Genomic DNA, 23,040 nt, shown 5'->3' with positions numbered 1-23,040 from the left:
CATTTGCTCTCCACTTAAGCCCTTTGCATCAAGTCCTCTTCCCCCCCCTCCTTCCCTGCTCCTCCCTCCCCCGTCCCCTCCCTCATGAGCCCTTGATAATTTATAAATTATTATTTTGTCATATCTTGCCCTGTCCGGCGTCTCCCTTCATCCCCTTTTCTGTTGTCCATCCCCCAGGGAGGAGGTCACATGTAGATCCTTGTAATCGGTTCCCTCTTTCCAACCCAATCACCCTCTACCCTCCCAGTATTGCCCTTCACATCCCTGGTCCTGAAGGTTATCATCCGCCCTGAATACCCTGTGCCTCCAGCTCCTAACTGCACCAGTGTACATCCTCTGCTCTATCCAGACTTGCAAGGTAGAATTCGGATCATGGTAGGTAGGGGGGGGAGTGGGGGTGGGTGGGAAGGAAGCATTTAGGAACCGGAGGAAAGCTGTATTCTTCATCGGTGCTACATCACACCCTGACTGACTCATCTCCTCCCCTAGACCCCTTTGTGAGGGGATTTCCAGTGGCTGACAAAAGGACCTTGAGTCTCCACTCTGCACTTCCCCCTTCATTCACTATGGTAAGTTTTTTTTTTTTTCTGATGATGCCATATACCTGATCCCTTCGACACCTCGTGATCGCACAGGCTGCTGTGCTTTGGGCTTTATTGCTTCTGAGCTAGATGGCCGCTTGTTCACCTTCAAGCCCTTAAGACCCCCAACGCTAGCTCTTTTGATAGGCGGGCACCATCAGCTTTCTTCACCACATTTGCTTGTTCACCCACTTTGGCTTCAGCAGTTGTGTTGGGAGGGTGAGCATCATAGAATGCCAATTTAATAGAAGAAAGTATTCATGCATTGAGGGAGTGCTTGAGTAGAGGCCCAAGAAGACCTCTTTATAGTGTTGTAAAGCAAGGATATTACTGTGAGGACTTATGTGTGCCTGACCCAAGTCATGGTATTTTCAATTATCTCATAGGCATTTGAAAGTTGGACAATAACAATAACGAGGGTCAATGAATAAGAAGAATGGATGCATTTGAACTGTGGTGCTGGAGAAGAATATTGAAAGTAGCATGACTGCCCCCAAACAACTCCGTCTCAGAAGAAGTGCAGCCAGAATGCTATGTGGAAACAAGGTTGGTGTTTCTCACCTACTTTGGTCACGGTATCTGGAGAGACATTCTTGGTAAAGTAGAGTGGCAGTGAAAAAGAGAATGGCCCTTAACAAGAAGGATTGCTACAGTGGCTGCAACTATAGGCTCAAGAATAAGAACAATTGTGAGGATCTTGCGGATCTGGGCAGTGCTTCCTTCTTTTATAACTAGGTGATTCAGAGTCAGAAGTCATTTGACAGTACCTAACAACAACAACAATCATCAGCCCAGAAATTCAGAAATTAGAAATTTAATAGAAGGGAAGGACACGAGAAGCTGCAGAAACGCTCGACCAGGTAGAAGGCAGTCAGGAGGAGCAGCAGCAGGGCCCACTGAAGTGATAAGCAGAGTGGTCTGAGAAGAGAAGACAGAATTGTTAGGAGCTTATGGCTGTTACAGAACCCTGGTGATGCAGTGTTTATACACTGTGCTCCTAACTCCAAGGACAGCAGTTTGAAACCACCAGCCCCTCTTGTGAAGAGTTTCCATCTCGGAAACCCACAGGGCATGTTCTACTCTGTCCTACTGATGCAGTGGCAGTGAGCTTGGTTTTGGTTTCCTTTATGCTTCTGATAGGAGCCCTGGTGGCACAGTAGGTTAACATTGTATTGCGAACCATAAGGTCCACAGTTAAAACCCAGCAATCACTCTGTCAGAGAAAGATGAGGCGATGTTCATAAAAATGTATAGCCTTGGGAACCCTATGGAGCAGATCTACCCTGTTATAAGGGTGACTATGAGTTGACTTGGCTGTGGGGTTAGGACTGTGACAGCAAAAGAACCAATGGAGACCACGAGTAGGCCTGAGCAACAGATGAAATCCATCCAAGGTATACAGAGTCTGTATACTGTATACAGAGTCTGTATACAGAGTCTGTGTGCTGAGGGAGTCTGCCCTCAGTACAGTTCTGACGGGAGTGCTGTGATACTGGCCTAGGGCTGTCATGAGGTTGTTGAGTGAGAGCTGTATCAGCAGCAGAGGGGGCAGAACCAGCCATAAAAGAAGGTGTTGAGCAAGCTGGGAGCATTCAAACCCCACCTGTCACCGGGGTGGTCATGTGAACCGAGCACCTAAATCACAGCATACATGCCCAGCGGTGATATAAGAGTGAACATCGACTTTCCATTATGAAGCTCTTATTTAAGAGTGAAAATTGATTTATATGTATTGTTTGCCCCCTACTTTCCATGTGCTAACTCTCTGGGAACACCTTATGTGTTCTGCTTCTCAACTTATCTTACAAATAATAAGTCAAGAGGTTATATAATATATTAGAGGGTAGAAGGTATATGGATATAAATAAATAAAAAGATTAGTGGGTATATGTGCTACAAGTTCTCTTTTTCTTCATTCTCTCTCATTTTCTTTTCTGCAGTTCAACAGTTTATATCAACTAGCAGCACTTTCAAAAATGGTGTCATTTTACTTATAAGACATTATAATCTCACAGTGAGTTTATATAAGTGTGAACTTAAGAGTATTTTAAGAGTGTATATAAGCTGCTTAAGAGTGAACTTAAAATAAAAATGATTAAAGCATGTTAGGAGCTACATTTCTCTCTTACCTAACTACCGTATATACTTGTGGATAAGCCGAGTTTTTGGGTACATTTTTAATGCAGTTTTTGTGGTAAAATTAGGTGCCTCGGTTGATATTCGGGTCAGCTTATACTCGAGTATATAGATAAATATTTAAAAACTTTTTTTTTTTAAGACTAGTCAAGTGCAGTAGTCGGGGAGGCAGGATGGACAAAGAGGTTGACCTGTAATTGACTGTTGAGATGTCTCACAACGTTTGGACCAGCCAGTAAGTCTTTTTTTAAAAGACAAACAATCAATTTTATTGGCTTATAATTCGCACGCCATACAATTTAATTATATTGAATAAGTTCAATTATTACTTAATCATATTAAATAAGTGTTAATATGGGTTGTTCAAGACTGGCATATTAACTTTCATCCATAAAGTCCTCAGGATCTCAGCCTCCTCCTGAAGAAAAAAAATTCCAGCTTCCAGTTGTAATATTGAAAGATTTTATGGACAAAATATTGGATGATCTAGGAAATATCAAAAGAAGATTAAAGAGAACTGGCAGATATTCATCCATTTCAAGAGGGATCATATGATTAAGAACCAATAATATTGAATAAAAAAACTTCATGCTACACTGAAGGCATTAGTGAAACAGCAAAGCTCTAGGAACTGACACAGGACCAGCTGAAATGTTTCAACAAGCTGTTGAAGCACCGGAAGCAGTCACTTGTCTATGCCAAGAAATATGGTCAACCAACTAAAGGAGACCCACATTTATGCCCAGTCCAAAGAAAGTTGGCTCAACAGAATGTGGAAATAATCAAATAGCATTGTTAAAATATCACATGCAAGTAGAATTTTGTTGAAGATAATTCAATAATAGTTGCAACGGTGCATAAACAGAGAGCTGCAAGAAATTCAAGTCAGATTCAGAAGAGATCATGGCATGCGGGGCATCACCACTGACCTCAGATGGACCTTGGCTCAAAGTAGAGAATACCAAAAAGATGTGTACTTGTGTTTTGTTGACCACGCAAAGGCATTCGACTCTGTGGATTGTAACCAACTCTATATTACCCTGTGAAGAATCAGAATTCCAGAACACTTTGGTGTGTTCATTAGGAAAGTGTCATAAATCAAGAAGCAGGTATTGGAATAGAGCAAGGGTTTAACATGAGCAAAGCTGTGTGTTTGGGTTGTACCATTTCACCAATTTATCCCATCTGTATGCTGAGGAAATCATCAGAGAAGCTGGATTATATGAAGAATGTGGCATCAGGATTGGAGAAGGGCTGATCAACAACCTTCAATACACAAATGACACACCTTGCTTGCTGAAAGCGAGGAGGACTTGAAGCACTAGCTGATGAAGATCAAGGGTATAGCCATCAGTATGGATTACAACTCAACGTAAAGACGACCCAAAGCCTCACAACTGGAGACAAGATTTAAGTTGTCAGATATTTCATTTTACTTAGTTCCACAATCAGTGTTCATGGAAGAAGCAATTAAGACATAAAACGATGTATTCCATTGAGCATCTGCTACACAGGACCTTTTTTAAAGTAAAGAGCAAACATGGCACTTGGAGGACTGGCGTGCTTCTGACCCTAGCCATGATATTTTCTGTTACCTCATAGGTATGTGAAAGCTGGGCAATGAATAAGGAAGATCTGAGATGAGTTGGTGCCTTTGAATTATAGTGTTGGAGTGAAGAATACTGAAAGTACTATAGACGGTCAGAAAAACAAACAAACTTGTCTTGGAAGAAATCCACATAGAAGGTTCTTTCGAAGTAAGGATGATGACAGTTTGTGTACATACTTTGAACATGTTATCAGAAGAGACCAGTGCATGGAAAAGGACATCATGCTTAGTATCAGCTCCTCTCCCTCTCCTCTTGTGACCCCTTGATAGATGATAAATTATTATTATTTTCATGTCTCACACCAACTACTGTCTCCCTTCCCCCATGGTTTCCATTGTTCTTTCCCCTGGAGGGGTGTGTGTGGTTGTGTGTCGATCATTGTGATTAGTTCCCCCTTCTTCCCCTCCCCTCTTCCCTTCACCCTTCCCATCTGGTTTCTCTCTTCTCATTCCTGCTCCTGGGTTGCGTGTGTCCTGAGCTCTTATCTCTTCTCTATGGCGGTGTACATGCTCCAGTCTAGTCCAAAGTGAGAGGTGTTACTGGGGGTCATGGTGGGGGGGATGGGGTGAGGAACCCTCAAGGAACCAGAGGAAGATTGTGTTTCATCGACGGCAACCATTCTTTCAATGTTGGAAAGATTTCAGACAAATTCTTTCAATTAAGAGTTTAGCCTTCTAATGAAATGCAAAGAAAATATTTCCACAGTCCAGGAAGATTTTCTGGTTGATGACATTATATCATTGCTTACCTAAGTGGTGAAAGAGGAAGTTATGCTGAATATCAGACTGTGTAATACTAATGCATGCTATTCCTATTAAAAATAACAAATCAAGAATCAGTTCCAAAGATTTTTACCTGCATGCTAAACTCAAAATTGATGATATAGAACTCATTATTTAAAAAACATATCCTATCTTCAAAATCTGTTTTAATTTGTAATTTAAAAAATGATACCCTTCAATCACTTAGGGATAAATTTGGGGAATAATCTTAGGTCCTCCTTTTTACTCCTCCATCATTTAATTAATCAGCAGAACTTACTCCTAAATTCTCTCTTCCACACACAGTTGTATGAACACAAACACGTGTGAAAATATACACATGCCCCCAACAGACTGGACTGGAAAACGCTCCTAAGGGCCAGCAAACGATCCCTGAACTAACTACAAGCTTTTCTCTTGTGAACTGTTTTGTTCTGTTCTTTGTCAGTGGTTTGTTTTTGTTGTTTTGTTGTCTGGTTGTATACTGTTGCTTTGTTTTCCTCTGTCTTGTTTTCGTGCATGTTAGTGTCTCCACAGGTCTGTCTGAATAGGACAGGCTGGATGAACTATCTGGAGGAAAAACAACGGGACCGACAGTTCCGGGGGGACTTGGGGTGGGGGGGTAGGGGGGATAAGGAAATGGTGTTAACAAACCCAGGGACAAGGGAAAAACATGGGACCCCAAATGGTAGAGAAGGGGGAGTGGCAGGCCTGGTGGGAAATGATCAAGGGTAAGGTTGCTTAGAGAAGAGGTATACTCTAGCCCAGGTGGCGACGAAGCATGGTAGTAGGGCAGGAGGAAAGTCAAGGGAGATGGAGGAAAGAGCTAGGAGTCAAAAACATTCATGGAGGTCTAGACAAAGACATGTACATGCAAATATATATATAGGAGGATGGGGAAATAGATCTATGTGTCTATATTTATAGGTCAAATATTAAGGTGGCGGAAGGACCTTGGACCTCTACTCAAACACTCCCTCAATGCATGAATACCTTCTTTTATTAAATTGGAACTCTATGATGCTCACTCTCCCGACACAACGGCTGGAGCCAAAGTGGGTGAACAAGTAAATGTGGTGAAGAAAGCTGATGGTGCCCGGCTATCAAAAGAGATAGTGACTGGGGCTTGAAGATAAACAAGCGGCCATCTAGCTCAGAAGCAACGAAGTCCACATGGAAGAACACACCAGCCTGTGTGATCGAGTGGTCCCGAAGGGATCAGTTACCAGGCATCAAAGAACAAATAATCATATCATTGACTGCACACCTCCATGATAGGATCGCTGAAGACAAATGGGTGCATAAGCAAATGTGGTGAAGAAAGCTGATGGTGCCCGGCTATCAAAAGAGATAGTGTCTGGGGTCTTAAAGGCTTGAAGGTGAACAAGCAGCCTTCTAGCTCAGAAGCAAAAAAGCCCACATGGAAGAAGCACACCGGCCAGTGCGATCACAAGGTGCCAAGGGACCAGGTATAAGGCATCATGCAAAAAAAAAAAAAACACGATATAAGTGTGTGTATGTATGTGTATATATGTGTATATGTATATGTATATATATACCATATTAAATTAAGGGGGAAGTGCAGAGTGGAGACCCAAGGCCCAAGTGTCGGCCAATGGAGATCCCCTCATAGAGGGGTTTAGGAGAGGAGATGGGTTAATTAGGGTGCGAGGTAGTACCGATGAAGAACACAGCTTTCCCCCAGATCCTGGATGCTTCCTCCCCCCAACTACCATGATCCGAATTCTACCTTGCAGGGCTGGATAGGACAGAGGCTGTACACTGGTACATATGAGGGTTGGAGGTACAGGGAATCCAGGGTGGATGATACCTTCAGGACCAAGGGTGTGAGGGACGATGCTGGGAGAGTGGAGGGTGAGTGGGTTGGAAAGGGGGAACTGATTACAAGGATCCACATGTGACCTCTTCCCTGGGAGAGGGACAGCAGAGAAGGGGGGAAGGGAGACTCCGGATAGGGCAAGATATGACAAAATAACGATGTGTAAATTACCAAGGGCACATGAGGGAGGGGGGAAAGGGGAGGGAGGGGAAAAAAAAAAAGAGGACCTGATGCAAGAGGCTTAAGTGGAGAGCAAATGCCTTGAGAATGATTGGGGCAGGGAATGTATGGATGTGCTTTATACAATTGATGTATGTATATGTATGGATGGTGATAAGAGTTGTATGAGTCCCTAATAAAATGTAAAAAAAGAAAAGAGGAGAAAAAAATGATTAGGGCAAAGACTGTACAGATTTGCTTTATACAATTGATGTATGTATATGTATGAACTGTGATAAGAATTGTATGAGCCCCAATAAATTGTTAAAAAAAAAGAAAAGAAAATATACACATGCAATTTGCACTCTACGAGCTGGCAAACCTCAAGGGAAAAGGAAAAAGTGGGTTGCGTTCCATGGACCTCAGTTTCTTATTCAAATTCACCTTTATGCCCCTCTTTTCTGTGAGGAGAGAAGGGAATGATGAGGAAGAAGGAATAATTATTGGAATTCACGTCTTAAATTTTACTTGCTACCAGAATCTCATTACTATTTCTAGGCCTTAGTTAAGACTATCAGTAGCTCTCACTTCAATTACTACAACCTCCAAATACATCTTTCTGTATCTAGGTTTCCATGGACCCTCAAATTCACTTTGCCATACCACATTAAGAGTAATTAAAAAAATTTTAGATCGTATCAAGTGACACTTAGCTTAACATGCTCCAGAGGCTCCCCATAGTACTATTATGAGTGTCAAAACATGGTCCTTAGATCACCTTCCTTTTTCTTTCCATGTCATTAAATCTATGCAGATTCACAATGACCCTACAGAGCAGGGTAGAACTGTCTCTCTGAGTTTCTAAGACTGTAACTCTTTATGGGAGTAGAAAGCCCATCTTTCTCCTTAGGAGGTGATTTTGAACTGGTGACCTTGCTGTTAGCAGTCTGATGCACAGCCATTAAGCTAACAGGGCTCCCTTAAAGCAGAAATATTTGGATGGCATGTTGTAAACACAAACTGTATCACAGGCTTAATGAATTGGAATCCTTAAGGATAGGATCAGGGAGTCTACATTTTTAACGTGTATTTTGAAAAAATGTTTAAGCATGCAAATGTTGTGAACCTCTTGTCTGTCTAAAATCCTTTTTGGGGTATACAAACTTTTACTATTTGACTTCTATGACCTCTTCGATTTTTTATCCTACCACTACTTCTAGAACTGGCATTCTAGGAAAGTTTTCATCGAAGGAACCATTACATTATTCCTTGTCTTGGAATATTCTGGCTCCTTAGCTTGGAGTAGTTTTCTCCCGACTCTCTTCTATATGATAGGTGTTTACTGTTTTTGCATTTAGTTATGACTTTTCTGGTTATAAGTAACATTAATCCAACCCAAAATGACTTGTGGAAAATAGAATTTATTCATTTTGGAATTCACTTATCATTCAACAATGACTTATGGAGTGCCTACGATGCAGGCATTTTCAGAGATAGCCGGGACGCATTAACTCAGTGCCTGTCGAGTCAATGTGGACTCATCGTGACCCCCTGTGGGTTTCCGAAATTGTAACTGTTTACAGGAGTAGAAAGTCCAGTCTTCAGAACTGCTGGTGGGTTTGAATTGCCAACCACTTGGATCTCAGCCCAGCGGATAACCATTGCAACACCAGGACTCCGTAGGCCAACATCAGTGAACAACAACAATAACAGCAAAACCACCCTGTCCTGAAGGAGTTTGCATTCTAATGGGGAGAGGCAGACAAAGAGCAAATTATTAAATATAATCAGAGTTATAATAAGTGTATTTTTAAAAAGCAAGTTAAGGTAGTAGAGAATAACAAAATAGTAAGATTGTTTTTAGTTTTATTTTATTTTTGTGAAAATATACACAGCAGTGGATATGGCATTTTTTTCCAGTCATTTTATTGGGGGCTAATAAAACTCATCACAATCCATACATATATCCATTGTGTCAAGCACATTTGTTGCCATCATCATTCTCAAACATTTTCTTTCCACTTAAGCCCTTAGTATCAGCTCCTTACTTTTCCCCCTCCCTCCCCCACCCTCCCTCACGAACCCTTGATAATTTATAAATTATTATTATTTTTCATGTCTTACACTGTCCGGTGTTTCCCTTCACCTACTTTTCTGTTGTCCGTCCCCCAGACAGGGCATTATATGTAGATCAATGTGATTGGTCCCCCCTTTTTCTCCCACTGTCCCCTTACCCTCCTGGTAACTCTACTGTCATTATTGGTCCTGAGGATTTTTTCTGTCCTGGATTCCCTGTGTTTCCAGCTCTGATCTGTACCAGTGTACATCCTCTGTTCTAGCCAGATGTGTAAGGTAGAATTGGGATCATAATAGTGGGGGTTGGGGGAAGGAAGCATTAAAAAACGTTGTATGTTTCAACGTTGCTATACTGCACCCTGTCATGCTCATTTCCTCCCCACGCCCTTCTGTAAGAGGATGTCCAGTTGCCTGCAGATGGGCTTTGGTTCTTCATTTTTCACTCCCCCTCATTCACAATGACATGATTTTTTGTTCTTTGATGCCTGATACCTGATCGCTTCAACACCTTGTGATCATACAGGCTGGTGTATTTTTTCCATGTGGGCTTTGTTGCTTCTCAGCTAGATAGCCACTTGTTTATCTTCAAGCCTTTAAGATCCAGATGCTCTATCTTTTGATAGCTGGGCACCATCAGCTTTCTTCACCACATTTGCTCATACACCTGTTTTGTCTTCAGCTATCATGTTGGGAAGGTGAGCATCATGGAATGCCACTTTAATAGAACAAAGTGTTCTTGCATTAAGGGAGTACTTGAGTAGAGGCCCAATGTCCATCTGTTACCTTAATACTAAGCCTATATATATATATATATATATATATATATATATATATATGCACATAGATCTATTTCCCCATCATCATATATAAATATATTTACATATGTACATGCTTCCATTTAGACCTCTATCAATGCCCTTTGTCTTCTAGTTCTTTCCTTTTACTTTCCTCTTGTCCCACTATCATGTTCAACCTTCATTCGGGTTTCAGTAATTCCTCTTGGTTACATTGTCCTTGATCAAGTCCTACCAGGCCTCCTACACCCTCCTCGCCAACGATTTTGGAACTTGTTTTTCCCTTGTCCCTGGGTTGGTTAACTCCCACTTCCTTTCCCCAGCTTGCCCCTCTCCTATGTCACCCTGGAACTGTCTGTCCGTTGTTTTCTCCTTCAGATTGTTTATCCTGCCCATCTTATCTAGATAGACCTGCAGAGATAATAATATGCACACAAAAATAAGACAGAGCAAAACAAAGCAACAAAAGAAAACAAAACAACAGGAACAACAAAAAACCTACAAAAAAGTAAGCCTGTAAATAGGTCAAGGTCTGTTTGTTGACCTTTAGGAATACTTTCAGGTCGAGTCTAATGGGGTGCCACACCCTGGCCAGTCTATTTTAGTACTCCCTGGTGATTTCCTTGTTCTGTGATGACATGACATTTTAACAAATTCTAAAGGTATAATTCAGTGGCATTGTCTACAATATTTAAGTTGTGCAATTGTTCTCTCTGTCCTTTTCCCAGTGATTCTACTAATGCTAATGTAAAGTTTTAATCCCCGAGTTTGTTGCATATGCTTTAAAGATGCTACCTATTGTCAATTTGATCCCACCTGCATCAAGCTTTGAGAAAGATAATGTTTAAGGCAGATACACTTTACTAATTAGGTTAAAATGCTGTCTGGTCTAAAACTGATTTCTGGGAACAGTTTTGGTTTGAGATTTAAGGTCTAAAGAGTATGTGAGGGCAATAGTTTGGGTGTTCACCCAGAAGCTTCTATTACGAAGCTGTAATTTTGTTCTGTTAATACATTTTTGAGTGAAGTGACATTGTAATCATCCAGAGTTTAAGCAGAGAAGGAGAACTAATAATCTATCTATCTATCTATCTATCTATCTATCTATCTATCTATCAACTTATCTATCACTACCATATGTTGATTTACAAGTGAAGATAGACATAAGCATATTCATTCTTACCCTACTGTGAAAGCTAGTTAAGCAATCTCCATAAGGTTGTCATATCTGTGTCTGATGCCGGAGTTTAATGCCTACAGAGCAAGCAATCAGGAAGGGAAGGTGGAAGATGGATATAAGGTGAAGGAGCTGAAGGGCAGGTTGGGAACTTCAAGCATGAGCTGAAATACCTAAATGATGGACCAAACCCATCCTAGTTCTTGTTTCCTCTGACCTTGGTGATGACTACATCTGCAGATACTGGCCCTTCATCATAGGGTTAAAGAAACACAGCTAGCCCAGGAAGTAGGGACCTTGAAAGAGGAGCCAGGGAAAGAAAAAGCAGTTTCTGCATAATGATAACATGAGTCAGCAGATCAGCAGCAACGTGTGTCAGACACACACAAAAATGACTCATGCTTCTCGCCTGCACTTGAAATCGCTCCAGAATCTCCCTTGTGCCCCATTCTAATCAGAAACATACAAGAAAGTGAATCCTGGGACACATCCTTCAACCTAGCCAAGTTGTCACAAGGCATTCTACAACTCTAACCTAATAATAAAACTTACACCCAGTGATCTCCATGATGTTTAATTGGTTACACAGGTCAGCCTCATTCAATGGGTGGGGTGGGGGAGGACTATACAAAGGCATAAGTAGAGATGAAAATGATTTAATTGAGAATTTAAAATCTTTGACTGATGTGTTGAGAAAGGTTTCCTTCAGAAAAGATAAACTATTGGTTATAGTCTTTTCAGAGACTGGTTACCAAGAGAAGTATAGTTAGGCTTAGCTTCCCAGTCCTTTTCTAATCAGTAGCTGGCAGGTTGGAAATGGGAGGTAAGCAGTTGAGAAAATTCAACTCCTTTGGGTAGAGAAAAGGAGACATAGGTGATTGAAGAAGAGGAAGAAGAAAATCTAGGGGATGACTGCTGGGAAAATTAGAGTGTCTATTACTAGCCAGGATGTTAACTCCCTCATCCATACTGTGTCTAAACCTTGAACGGATCTCTGAAATGCCTCTAGGCACACTGCATCGCAATTATTTACTTAGAAATATTTCTCTTCCATTGGATTTTAAACTCTTGAAGTCAGGGAACACATTGTGTTTATCTTTGTGTCAGAGAGCATTTTGTGTTTATCAGCAAGTACAGTGTCTGTATAAAAATAAAATGTGTATTTCAGTGAACTAAACAGGTGAAGGCTTTATCTATTGGTTATGAGCAAAATTCCTAAATAATTCAAACTATGGTTAGGGGGAATCTGAGATTAGAAGACTTATGACATTTGAAAGGCATATCCTTATGGTGAAGTAAATAAAAAATTTATGATTTGTATCTTTTGGAGGCATAACAGACTAAAATAGAAACAATTTTTATGCTACATATTAAAGAAACAAATTTATTGAATACATAAATATTAGTTAGGCCTTTTATTTTTAAGAAAAGTAACCCATCTCAAATATGTTTACATCTCAAAAGAAAGGAAGGTGACTATATTGGAAAGTACCTGGAGTAATTAATCCAAGGGATACCAGAACTTCAGGAACAGAATCAGGGACTGGAGCACAAAAGGAAATTCAGGAATTATTTACCTTTTGCGCCTTATCTCTCCCCTGCTCTATATAATCAATGCAGTTCATTTTTCTGGCATGCACCCCACATATCCGCAAAAATAGTTCTCAACTTACTATTTTATAGACTGATTTGTTTATATACTGCTCTATTTTTCTCAGTTCCCATTTAAAAGTTACAAAGAAAGGGACCAACATATCTGTGATTCTCACCCTCCCGACACGATCCCTGAAGACAAAATGGGTGCATAAGCAAATGTGGTAAAGAAAACTGATGGTGCCCAGTTATCAAAAGATATAGTGTCTGGGGTCTTAAAAGCTTAAAGTAAAACAAGCAGCCATGTAGCAGAGAAGCAACAAGCCCACATAGAAGAAGCACACCAGCCTGTATGATCATGAGGTGTACATGGGATCAGGCAACATGTATCTGAAGGCCCAAAACAAAATATCACAGTTTTGAGAATGAGGGGGATCAGGGCAGAGACCCAAAACCCATCTGTAGACAATAGGACATCTCCTCACAGAAGGGGGTCACAAGGAAGGGATGAGTCAACCAGGGTGCAATATAGCACCAATGAAATACACTATTCCTCTGGTTCGTTGAGGCTACCTCACACCTCACTATTATGACCCTAGTCCTGCCTTTCAGGACTAGACCTGAGCATGTACGCTGGTACAGATAAGAGCTCTTGACACATGGAATCCAGGTCAGATAAAACCTCAGGGACAGAAATGGGTGTAGTTAAAAAAAGAAGAAAGAAATGGGAGTAGTGATACCAGGATGGTAGGGGGAAGGTGGGGGGGAAAGGAGGAAGGGGAACCCAATTACAATGTTTGATGCATAAACACCCCACCCCCAGGGTGATGAACAACAGGAATGTGGGTGAAGGGAGACAGCAGTCAGTATAAGATATGAAAATTATAATAATTAATAATTGATCAAGGGTTCATGAGGGTGGCAGGGTGGGGGAAGGAGGAAAGGAGCTGATATCAAGGGCTCAAATAGAGAGTTAATGTTTAGAAAATAATTATGCAATATATGTACACATATGCTTGATATAATTGATGTATAGATTGTTAAAAGAGCTGTAAGAGCCCCTGATAAAATTATCTTTAAAAAACCCCAAAAATTATAAAGAAAGAAATGCCCAAAGTGTATGTCAGAAGAGACTGTGAACTTGCTCTTGAATGTAAAGTAGATAAAACGAATAAAAGAAATAATGAATTAAATAATAAACAAACAAACACAGATAGGGAACAACAGACCCAGTCATGACTGGGAGCAGTGCCACCTTATAGGAACATTGAAGATTCTGCTGTGACATGCAGATTGGGCAATAGGATGTGGCAATTCCTGGAGAATAGTTACTGGGTAGACAAATTAATAGGTACATGCTTGATGAAAGTTCAGATAAGTTGAGATGGCATATTGCTAATAAAACATGTAGGTTGTTCAAGGTTCAACAATCATTTTGGGATTATGAGATTATAAGGTATTTTTAATGTCACGCTAAAAAGTAATTGGTTGTATCCTGGGTCTGAGACAGTGTAACATTTCTCATGTTCTAGATATTTTTTTACAACATCATCCTGGCTAGGCTGAAAGCACTGTCTACATCGCTACAGCTAATGAAGATGGCTTAATTAAAATTTTAATTTCTGTTTCTGATGTGTTGACAAAGGCTTCAGAAAAGAAACTATTGGTTATAGTTTCAATTACATCATTTGGTCACAAAGGCGGATTTAGAGGGTATTTTAACGCCTACTTTCTGCTGAGCTCTTTATAGCAGGGGCAGTGGGTGTCCTAATAACTGACGTCAGCATCTTGGAGTTTAATGCCTGTGGTTAAGCCCACGTGATTGTCGATGCTACCTACTCTTTTTGTTTTGTGTACTTTGGCAAAAAAGCAGATTGTCTTTAGAAAGCATAAAGACCACCACTCTAAATGTTATTGTGATAAAATAGGAAATTATTAAATGTGAAAGTGTGGAAGAATGCATTCCTAGTCTGCTTCTAAAAAAAAAAGATAAATTAAATTTAAGTTAAACTGTCTCTATAAAATGTTACTATCCAGAAAATGGCATTAGATTCACAGGGATATTGTATCAGGGGTTGAAGAGAAGGACTGAGAATAATTGAAAGTTATTTTTAGCTCTTTGAAAGACCTTGGATTCAAATAAGAACAATTGTGAGGCTGGCGCAGGAGCGGGCAGTGCGTCTCTGTTGGACAGAGGGGTCACTATGAGTTGGAACTGACTCAATGGCACTTAACAACAACATACAAATCCCAACATTCCTCTTTGGAAAATTGTCCCTAATATTTTTGTCAAGAATCCCTGGTGAAGTTGTCAGGTCAGCGTTGGGTTGGTGACTACTATGTTGGAGGTTTAACTTTGCAGGAGGAAGATGAAGCCTCAGAAACCCTATGAATCTGATTCAAGTTGGATTTTAGTCGCTGGATACAGGTGGGGTTGGGTGGGATACATTTGTCTTAAACACCTTGTGCTGTCATAGTGGGAAATTTTTAAAGAACAGAACCTAATTTCTTCACAGTTCAGAAGGTCACAACTTTGACTCAATGGCTTTTGGGAAAGGCTCCTGCTTATGTATTTTAGCTACTGGTTGTTGTTGTGGTTGTTAGGTGTCATCAAGCCAGTTCTGATTAATAATAATTCTATTTACAAGAGAACAAAACACTGCCTGGTCTTGCGACATCCTCACAATAGTTACATTTGAGCTCATTTGCAGCCTCTGTGCCAATTCATCTTATTGTTGGCTTTCCATTGTTTCGCTGCCCCACTACTTTACCATATATATTTCCTTTTCCAGGGGCTGGTTTCTCTTGATACCATGTTCAGTCTGTGATGAAGTCTCATCATCCTTGCTTCTAAGGAGCATTCTGGTTGTACTTCTTCCAAGACAGACTTCTGTGTTCTCTTGGCAGTCCACGGTACTGTCAATATTTTTCGCCAATACCATAATTCAAATGCATCAATTCTTCTCTGCCCTTCCTTGTTCCATGTCCAACCTTCACATGCATATGAGGTAAATCTCATGCATATAAGGCAATTGAAAATAGCATGGCTTGTATCAGGCACAACTTAGTCCTCAAAGTAACATGTTTGCTTTTCACCAATTTAAAGATTTTCCTAATACAGTGTGTTGTTTGATCTCTTGGCTGCTGCTTTCAGGAGCATTGATTGTGGAGCCATGAAATCTTTGACAATTTTGATCTTATATCCACTTAACATGATGTTACCAATGGGTCAAGTTGTGAGGATTTTGGTTTTCTTTACATTGAGTTGTAATCCATACTAAAGGCTGCAATCCTTGACCTTCATCTTCAAGTGCTTCATGCTCTCCTCATTTTCAGCAAGCCAGATGGTGTCATCTGCATATTTCAGGTTGTTAATAAGGCTTCCTTCAATTCTGATGCTGAGTTCTTCTTCGTATAGTCCAGCTTCTTGGATTATTTGCTCAGCTACAGAAAAATTAAGTCTGATGAGAGAATAAAATCCTGTTTCCTTTGCTATGGCAATGAAACCCCCTCTTTACAAGAAAGCGTTATCTTTATAAGCATTAGGGTTTGGATTCCAATTATATAGATTTTGGGGCCCCAGTTCAATAATAATTCCACATTCAACCCTCCTCAGATATTTAAAATATAAGCCCTCCAGGTGAAATTATTGAAAACAAATCAAATTTGTATCTTAAAGGGATGGAACAGTCTAAAAAATATAACTAATGTATATGGTAGAGTCAGGGCAATGTGAACTCACAAACAATGTTCTCTGTCCATATGCCTTTGTTTGGGTTGAATGGGATTGAAGTGTATGATAACTTCTTTCACCAACTCTTAGATTGACTTGTTCGTTTTTTCCTCTACGATTTAAACCAGTGGTTCTCAACCTGTGGGTCGCGACCCCTTTGGGTGTGGAAGGCTAGCCTAAGGCCATCGGAAAACACGTATTTCCCATGGTCTTAAGAACTGAGACACCGCGCCTCACTCTGTCTCCATGTGGGTCCGCCCACATGCAGATACGTCCACCTAGGAGTACCCCGTGTCAGTGTGAAGACTGTTACCCATGCAATACCATGCTTCAAGACAAAATTTCATTTATTTGTACATAATTAGAAATAAATGTTTCACAATATATAATTACATATTGTTTTTGTGATTAATAACTATGCTTTAATTATGATCAATTTGTAACAATGAAAATACATCCTGCATATAAAATATTTACATTATGATTCATAACAGTAGCAAAATTAGTTATGAAGTAGCAATGGAAATAATTTTATGGTGGGGGGGGGTCACCACAACATGAGAAACTGCATTAAAGGATCGCAGCATTAGGAAGGTTGAGAAATACTGATTTAAATCATTAGTTCTTTATATCAAGGTATAGTTTTTGTCTAGTCTTGTCATTCATTGATTTTATTCTTACTTTGAGATTCACATTTTGAGGCAATCATCTTCTCAACCAATCTCATCAATACCAATATTTAATGACCATCATGATGAGGATTCTATTTTCTTTGAATAATCAATGGTCCACTCCTAAAAATGAGTTCTTTAAATTTTCTCAGACTTAACTTCTCTATTTTAGGTATTTTATTATCAAATCATCACACATTTTGTAAAATCCATGTTTTCTTTCTAGTTGTAAATATAATTTTTAAAAATGAATGATAGACAAAACTGACGAGCTTTAAACTTTATCTACTGTCTGTAGTCTAGATGGGAGAAATGATAAAGCATTTGTCAATCACACAGAGGGGCAAATGGCCCACAAGGAAGCAGAGCCATTAAAATTCAGTGAGACTCTGCACAAAGAAAGAGAGTCAGAGTCCTAGACAAAACTTGTTTGGACCTGCCCAGTATTAGTCATTTGTCAGCCTGATTATACAGTATTCTGAAGCTGAGCAGTAAGAAATTACATAGTGCTGAGAAACCTTTCAAATGGATTTGTCCCTAATTTCATGGCTTTAGTTGGGCCATTATTTCTGCAGCACTTCTGTTGTGGTTTAAATTAATACTTTATTATGCTTCAGGTTTCTTTTTTAATCCTCTGCCTCCAAATTCCTCCAAATTCGTCCAAAAACACTTTTTGAGTTTGTGTTAGGAGTTTGTGCTTGGAATAAAACAAGTTAAAATAAACATTTGTTAAATGAATGAATATAAATAGGATAGAATAGTAAATTATTTTATTAAGAAGTTAACCCTTTTGGAAAGGATAAATTGGATGGTGTAAGATATGACAAAAAATAATAAGAATAATATATAATAAGAGTTCTTGGGGATAGGGTGGGGGAGGGAGGGGAAAAAAGGGGAGCCGATATCAAAGAGTTCAAGAAGAAAAAAAATGTTTTGAAAGTGATGGTGGTAGCAATTGTAAAATTATGCTTGAGCGAATGTAATTATGGATTGTTATAATATCTGTAAGAGCTCCCAGTAAAATGATTAATAATAATAGGAATAAAAAGTTAACCTTTTTTGGTGTCTGGACCCCTTTGACATTCTAAGTCTATGAATATTGCTCAGAATCTTCATTATTTTTAATGAATAAAATAAAACACATAAGATTATAGGGAAATCAACTATAGTGAAAAATAGTTATCAAAATATTAAGGAATTTTAGACTTAGTAATATATGGGCTTGTTTATCAAGTCATTAAATCTAATGATCTAATAATATATATAATAACTGCTATAAATTTTGAAGTAATGATGATGTGCTCATTTGAGATATGAATATGAAAATATATGAAGTTTGAATATGAAAATATATTTGAATATGAAAATATATGAAGTTCCTTTCAAAGACAATCTCTGTGCTGAGGTTGTCTCCTCTAGCCCTTGCCATGATCTGGCCCTGTACCTGTTCATACCCCAAAGTAACATTACTGGTGTGCAGAGTTTCTCAAAGTTGTTCACAAAAGTTGACCCTACAGACTTTTCTTCTTGGCTTTTCCCCTTTCTGCAAACCAGTCTCAGAAGTCCACTTATTCCCATCCTTCTTCAGAGGAACGAATGAACCTTCAGGCAGGTCAAGGAATTCCTGTTGACTACCTCCATTCTTAAGCGCTAGGCTGTTGTTGTAGGTGCCATTGAGTCTGCTCAGACCCACAGCGACACTGGGATAACGGGACAAAACACTGCACAGTCCTGCCCTGTCCTAACAGTCTTCCCGAAGTCTGAGCCCACTGATGAAGCCACTGTGTCAATCCATCTCATTGAGGCCTTTCTCTTTTAGCCTCACCTCTACTCTACAAGCAGCATGTCTCTCCTGACAACGCACCGTGAAGCAGCAGCCAAGAGATCAAGTGAAGCAGTGCGTTAGGTAAATGAGTTACACAAGACCTCCTCAAAGTGTTGAAAGGCAAGGGCATTATTTGAGGGCTAAAGCGTGCTTGACCCAACCGACAGTGTTTTCAGTCACCTCTTACGCATGTGGAAGTTGGAGCGTGAATAAAGAAGATCGAAGAAAAATCAATGTATTTGAACTATGGTGTTGGTGAAGAATATTGAAAGTACCACAAACTGCCCAAAACAACAAACAAACAAACAAATCTAATTTGGAAGAAGGACACCCAGAATTCTCCTTAGAGGCAAGGATGATAAGCCTTCTTCTCAGGATTGACCTGTCCCTGGAGAAGGACACCATGCTTGGTAAAGTGGAGGGGGAGTGATAAAGAGGCAGGCCCTCAACAAGATGGATTGAAACCGTGGCTGCAACAATGGACGCAACATAACAATTGTGAGGATGGAGCAGGACTAGGTGGTGTCTAGGGTCGCTATGAGTTGGTATGGACTGGAAGACACCTAAACAACAACAACAAACAACAACAACATGAGTTGAACTAGAAGCATTTGTGCTGTAGTGGGTTACACATTGGACAACTAACCTCAAGGTCAGCAATTCAAAAGAACTAGCATTGCCTCAAGAGAAAGATGAGGCTTTCTTTCCTATACTCTCAGAACCCACAGGACTAGTTCTACCTTGTCTTATAGGCTGGCAATGACTTGGAATTGAGTAGATGGATAGGAGTTTTTATAATTTGTAATCACCCCATTGGCAGTAGGTTTCTGTTGTTTGTTTTTGTAATCTTCTTTCAACGGGGCAGTCGGCTTTGTTCTGTTGTACGTAGAGTCACTATGAGCCGGAGCTTACTTGATGGCACGCAATAACAATTACAACACATAGCTCCAAGGAGCCGAGGTGGTGTGTGGGTTAGGCATTGAATGACAAATTGCAAGATCAGTGGTTCAAACGTATCAGCAGTTCTGCAGGAGAAAGATAAGACTGTCTGCATGTATAAAGATTATAGTCTCAGAAACCCTATCTAGGGACATGATGAGTCAGGACTGATTAAGGACAATAAGCTGGTAAACATATCTCTAATATTCTAAGTAGGTCATTAGTCTTATTGATATTAAACCTTGGTAAATGAATAGACTAACAATCTGACATTCAATTAATTTCTTATGAATTCAATTGAATGAAGGCAGTGATCCAGGATGATTGGGTATATAAAATTGAACTTTGGGGACCAGCAAAATTAAAGATTCAATATCAAAAGATATATATTATCTGGGGTCTTATAGGCTTGAAGATAAAAAAGCGGCCATCTAGCTCAGAAGCAACAAAGCCCACACGGAAGAAGCACACCAGCCTGTGTGACCATGCGGTGTCAATGGATCAGGTATCAGGCATCAAAGAATATCATATCATTATAAATGAGGGTGAGTGCAGAGTGGAGACCCAAAGCCCATCTGTAGGCAACTGGACATCCCCTTAGTGAAAGGTTGTGGGGAAGAGACGAGCCAGTCAGGGTGCAGGGTAGCAACAATGAAACATGCAAATTTCCTCTAGTTCTTAAATGCTTCCTCCCCCCACCCACTATTATGGTTCCAATTCTACCTTACAAATCTGGCTGGACCAGAGGATGTACACTGATACAGATGAGAACTGGAAACACAGGAAATCCAGGACAGATGATCCCTTCAGGACCAGTGGTGAGAGTGGCCATACCGGGAGGGTGGAGGGAGGGTGAGGTGGAAAGGGGGAACTGATTATAAGGATCTACATATAACCTCCTTCCTGGGGGATGGACAACAGAAAAGCAGGTGAAGGGAGATGTTGGACAGTGTAAGATATGACAAAACAATAATAATTTATAAATTGTCAAGGATTCATGATGGAGGGGGTGGGGAGGGAGGGGGAAAATGAGGAGCTGATACCAAGGGCTCAAGTAGAAAGCAAATGTTTTGAGAATGATGAGGGCAACAGATGTACAAATGTGCTTCACACAATGAGATGTGTGTCTGGATTGTGATATAATGGTTGTACAAGCCCCCAATAAAATGATTTAATTAAAAAAAAAAGGAGTGGAGTTACCACAAAAAAATTTTAAGATTTGACTCAAAGTAAATCCAATATTTTCTAGGACTTTTGTAAAAATCACCACAAACTTGCTTAATTTAAAACAACAGCCTTTTATTCTCTCACCCAAGGATGAGATGAAGACGTCAGCAGTCACCCTCTTCTGAAGGTTGTAAAGTGAAATTTCCGTTCACTTTCCTAGCTGTCGGCACTCCTTGGCTGCATTGGTTTGTGACCACATCACTCCAGTCTTTGCTTCTGTCTTCACATCACTGTCTTCTTTGTGTGCCTGTGTCAGATTTCCCACTGTGTCACCTACTATGTAAGGATTTAAATGTCATTTGTGATGACATTTAGGGCTCACCTGAATAATCCATGATAATCTCCTAGTTCAAGGAAACATTCACATCTTCTAGAGATTAGGAAGTAAACAGAACTTTGGGGTGCTTTTGTTTAACTCATAAAACATTACCATGTACCCACTGTTGCTGAATCTATTCTGACTCATTGTGACCTTGTAGAACAGGGTAGACCCTATAGAACAGGGTAGGACTGCTTCAGAAAGCATGTTACTGTTAGGTGCTGCTGAGTCGGTTCTAACACATGGTGACTGTGCACAACAGAACAAAACACTGCCCAGTTCTGCGCCATCCTCACAGTTGTCTCTGCGTCAGCCCACTGTTGCAGCCACTGTGGCAATCCATCTCATTGAGGGTCTGCCTCTCTTTAGATGTCCCTATATTTTACAGCCTATGATGTTCTTATCTAGGGACTGGTCTCTCCTGACAACATGTCCAAAGAATGTGAGATGAAGTCTCTCCATCCTTTCCTCTAAAGAATACTCTGGCCATACTTCTGCCCAAACGGATATGTTTGCCTTTTTAGTAGACCATGGTACTTTCAATACAGCATATGAAACTGTGAATCTTTATGGAAGCAGACTGCCACCTCTTTCTCCTGCAAAGTGGCTGGTGGCTTCAAAGTGCTGAGCTTTTTGGTTAACAGCCAAGCACTTTAGCCCTTATCCCATCAGGCCTCCTTCATCCTATCACAGTACCTCTCTTTCAACAAGTAGGTCCCACGTTGACTTCTCTTAAATGTATTAACAATTTCTTATAAAATCTCTATCAGAAAAATACAGATGGGAGAATCTAAATGGATCCATGTAAAAAAGAAATATGTAGCCCACAGAATAGCATTTGGGAAAAAGCATATCAAGTCAAAGTGTTATATCCATGTTCTTTGCAGGTTCCAGGATGTGAGGCAGCGATTCTGAGAAATTGACCTTTTCGTAGAACTTGCCACCCAAAGGCATCAATACAAGACCCAGAGAGTTAATGTTGTTAGGAGCCATTGAGTGAGAAACATAGTGATCGATGTACAACAGAATGAAACATGGCCTGTTCCTGTGGCAGCCACACAGTTTTATGTTTGATTTCATTGTGATAGCTACTGTGTCAGCACATCTCCTGGATGGTCTTCCTCTTTTTACTCACCTCTGCTTTACTAAGCAGCATGTTGTCTTCTTCCCGAGACTGGGCTCCCCTGAAAACGCAAAAGAACAGGAGACAAAGTTTCACCAACTTCCATTCTAAGGGACATTCTGCCTGTATTTCTTACAACACACATTTTTTTTCTTCTTCTGACAGTCTATGTTATTTTCAAATTTTCTGTCACCACCATATTCATTGTCTACCTTTCACATACATACGAGAAGTTATTGAAAATACTGTGGCGTGGGTCAAATCTATCTTTAGTCCTCAAAGTTCTTCAACACTTTAAAGAGGTCTTGTGCAACATCTTTTCTATTGTAATAGGTCATTCTATTTTTTTATAACTACGCCCATTCGCATTGATTATGGATCCAAGCAAGATTAAATCCTTGGCAATTTTATTTTCCCCCTTAATCATGACGTTATCTATGATCCAGTGGTGAGGATTTTGTTCGTTTCACACTGAA

At 40.1% G+C, this 23,040-nt stretch overlaps 1 long non-coding RNA gene across 1 annotated transcript in view; it reads left to right on the top strand.

Moving 5' to 3' along the window:
- The first annotated feature begins 501 nt into the window (after positions 1-501).
- LOC142440803 (uncharacterized) overlaps positions 502-23,040 on the top strand; it is a 44,620-nt gene continuing 22,081 nt past the window's right edge. Inside the window, exons 1-2 of the long non-coding RNA XR_012782889.1 lie at positions 502-569; positions 968-1,127. This is a non-coding gene — a long non-coding RNA (uncharacterized LOC142440803). The remainder of the gene's footprint in view (positions 570-967; positions 1,128-23,040) is intronic.

Source organism: Tenrec ecaudatus, chromosome 2 (genome assembly GCF_050624435.1).
Source record: "Tenrec ecaudatus isolate mTenEca1 chromosome 2, mTenEca1.hap1, whole genome shotgun sequence".
Classification (NCBI taxonomy): Eukaryota; Metazoa; Chordata; class Mammalia; order Afrosoricida; family Tenrecidae; genus Tenrec; species Tenrec ecaudatus.
The sequence above is the reverse complement of the archived record's forward strand: the minus strand, read 5'-3'. Positions and strand labels throughout refer to the sequence as shown.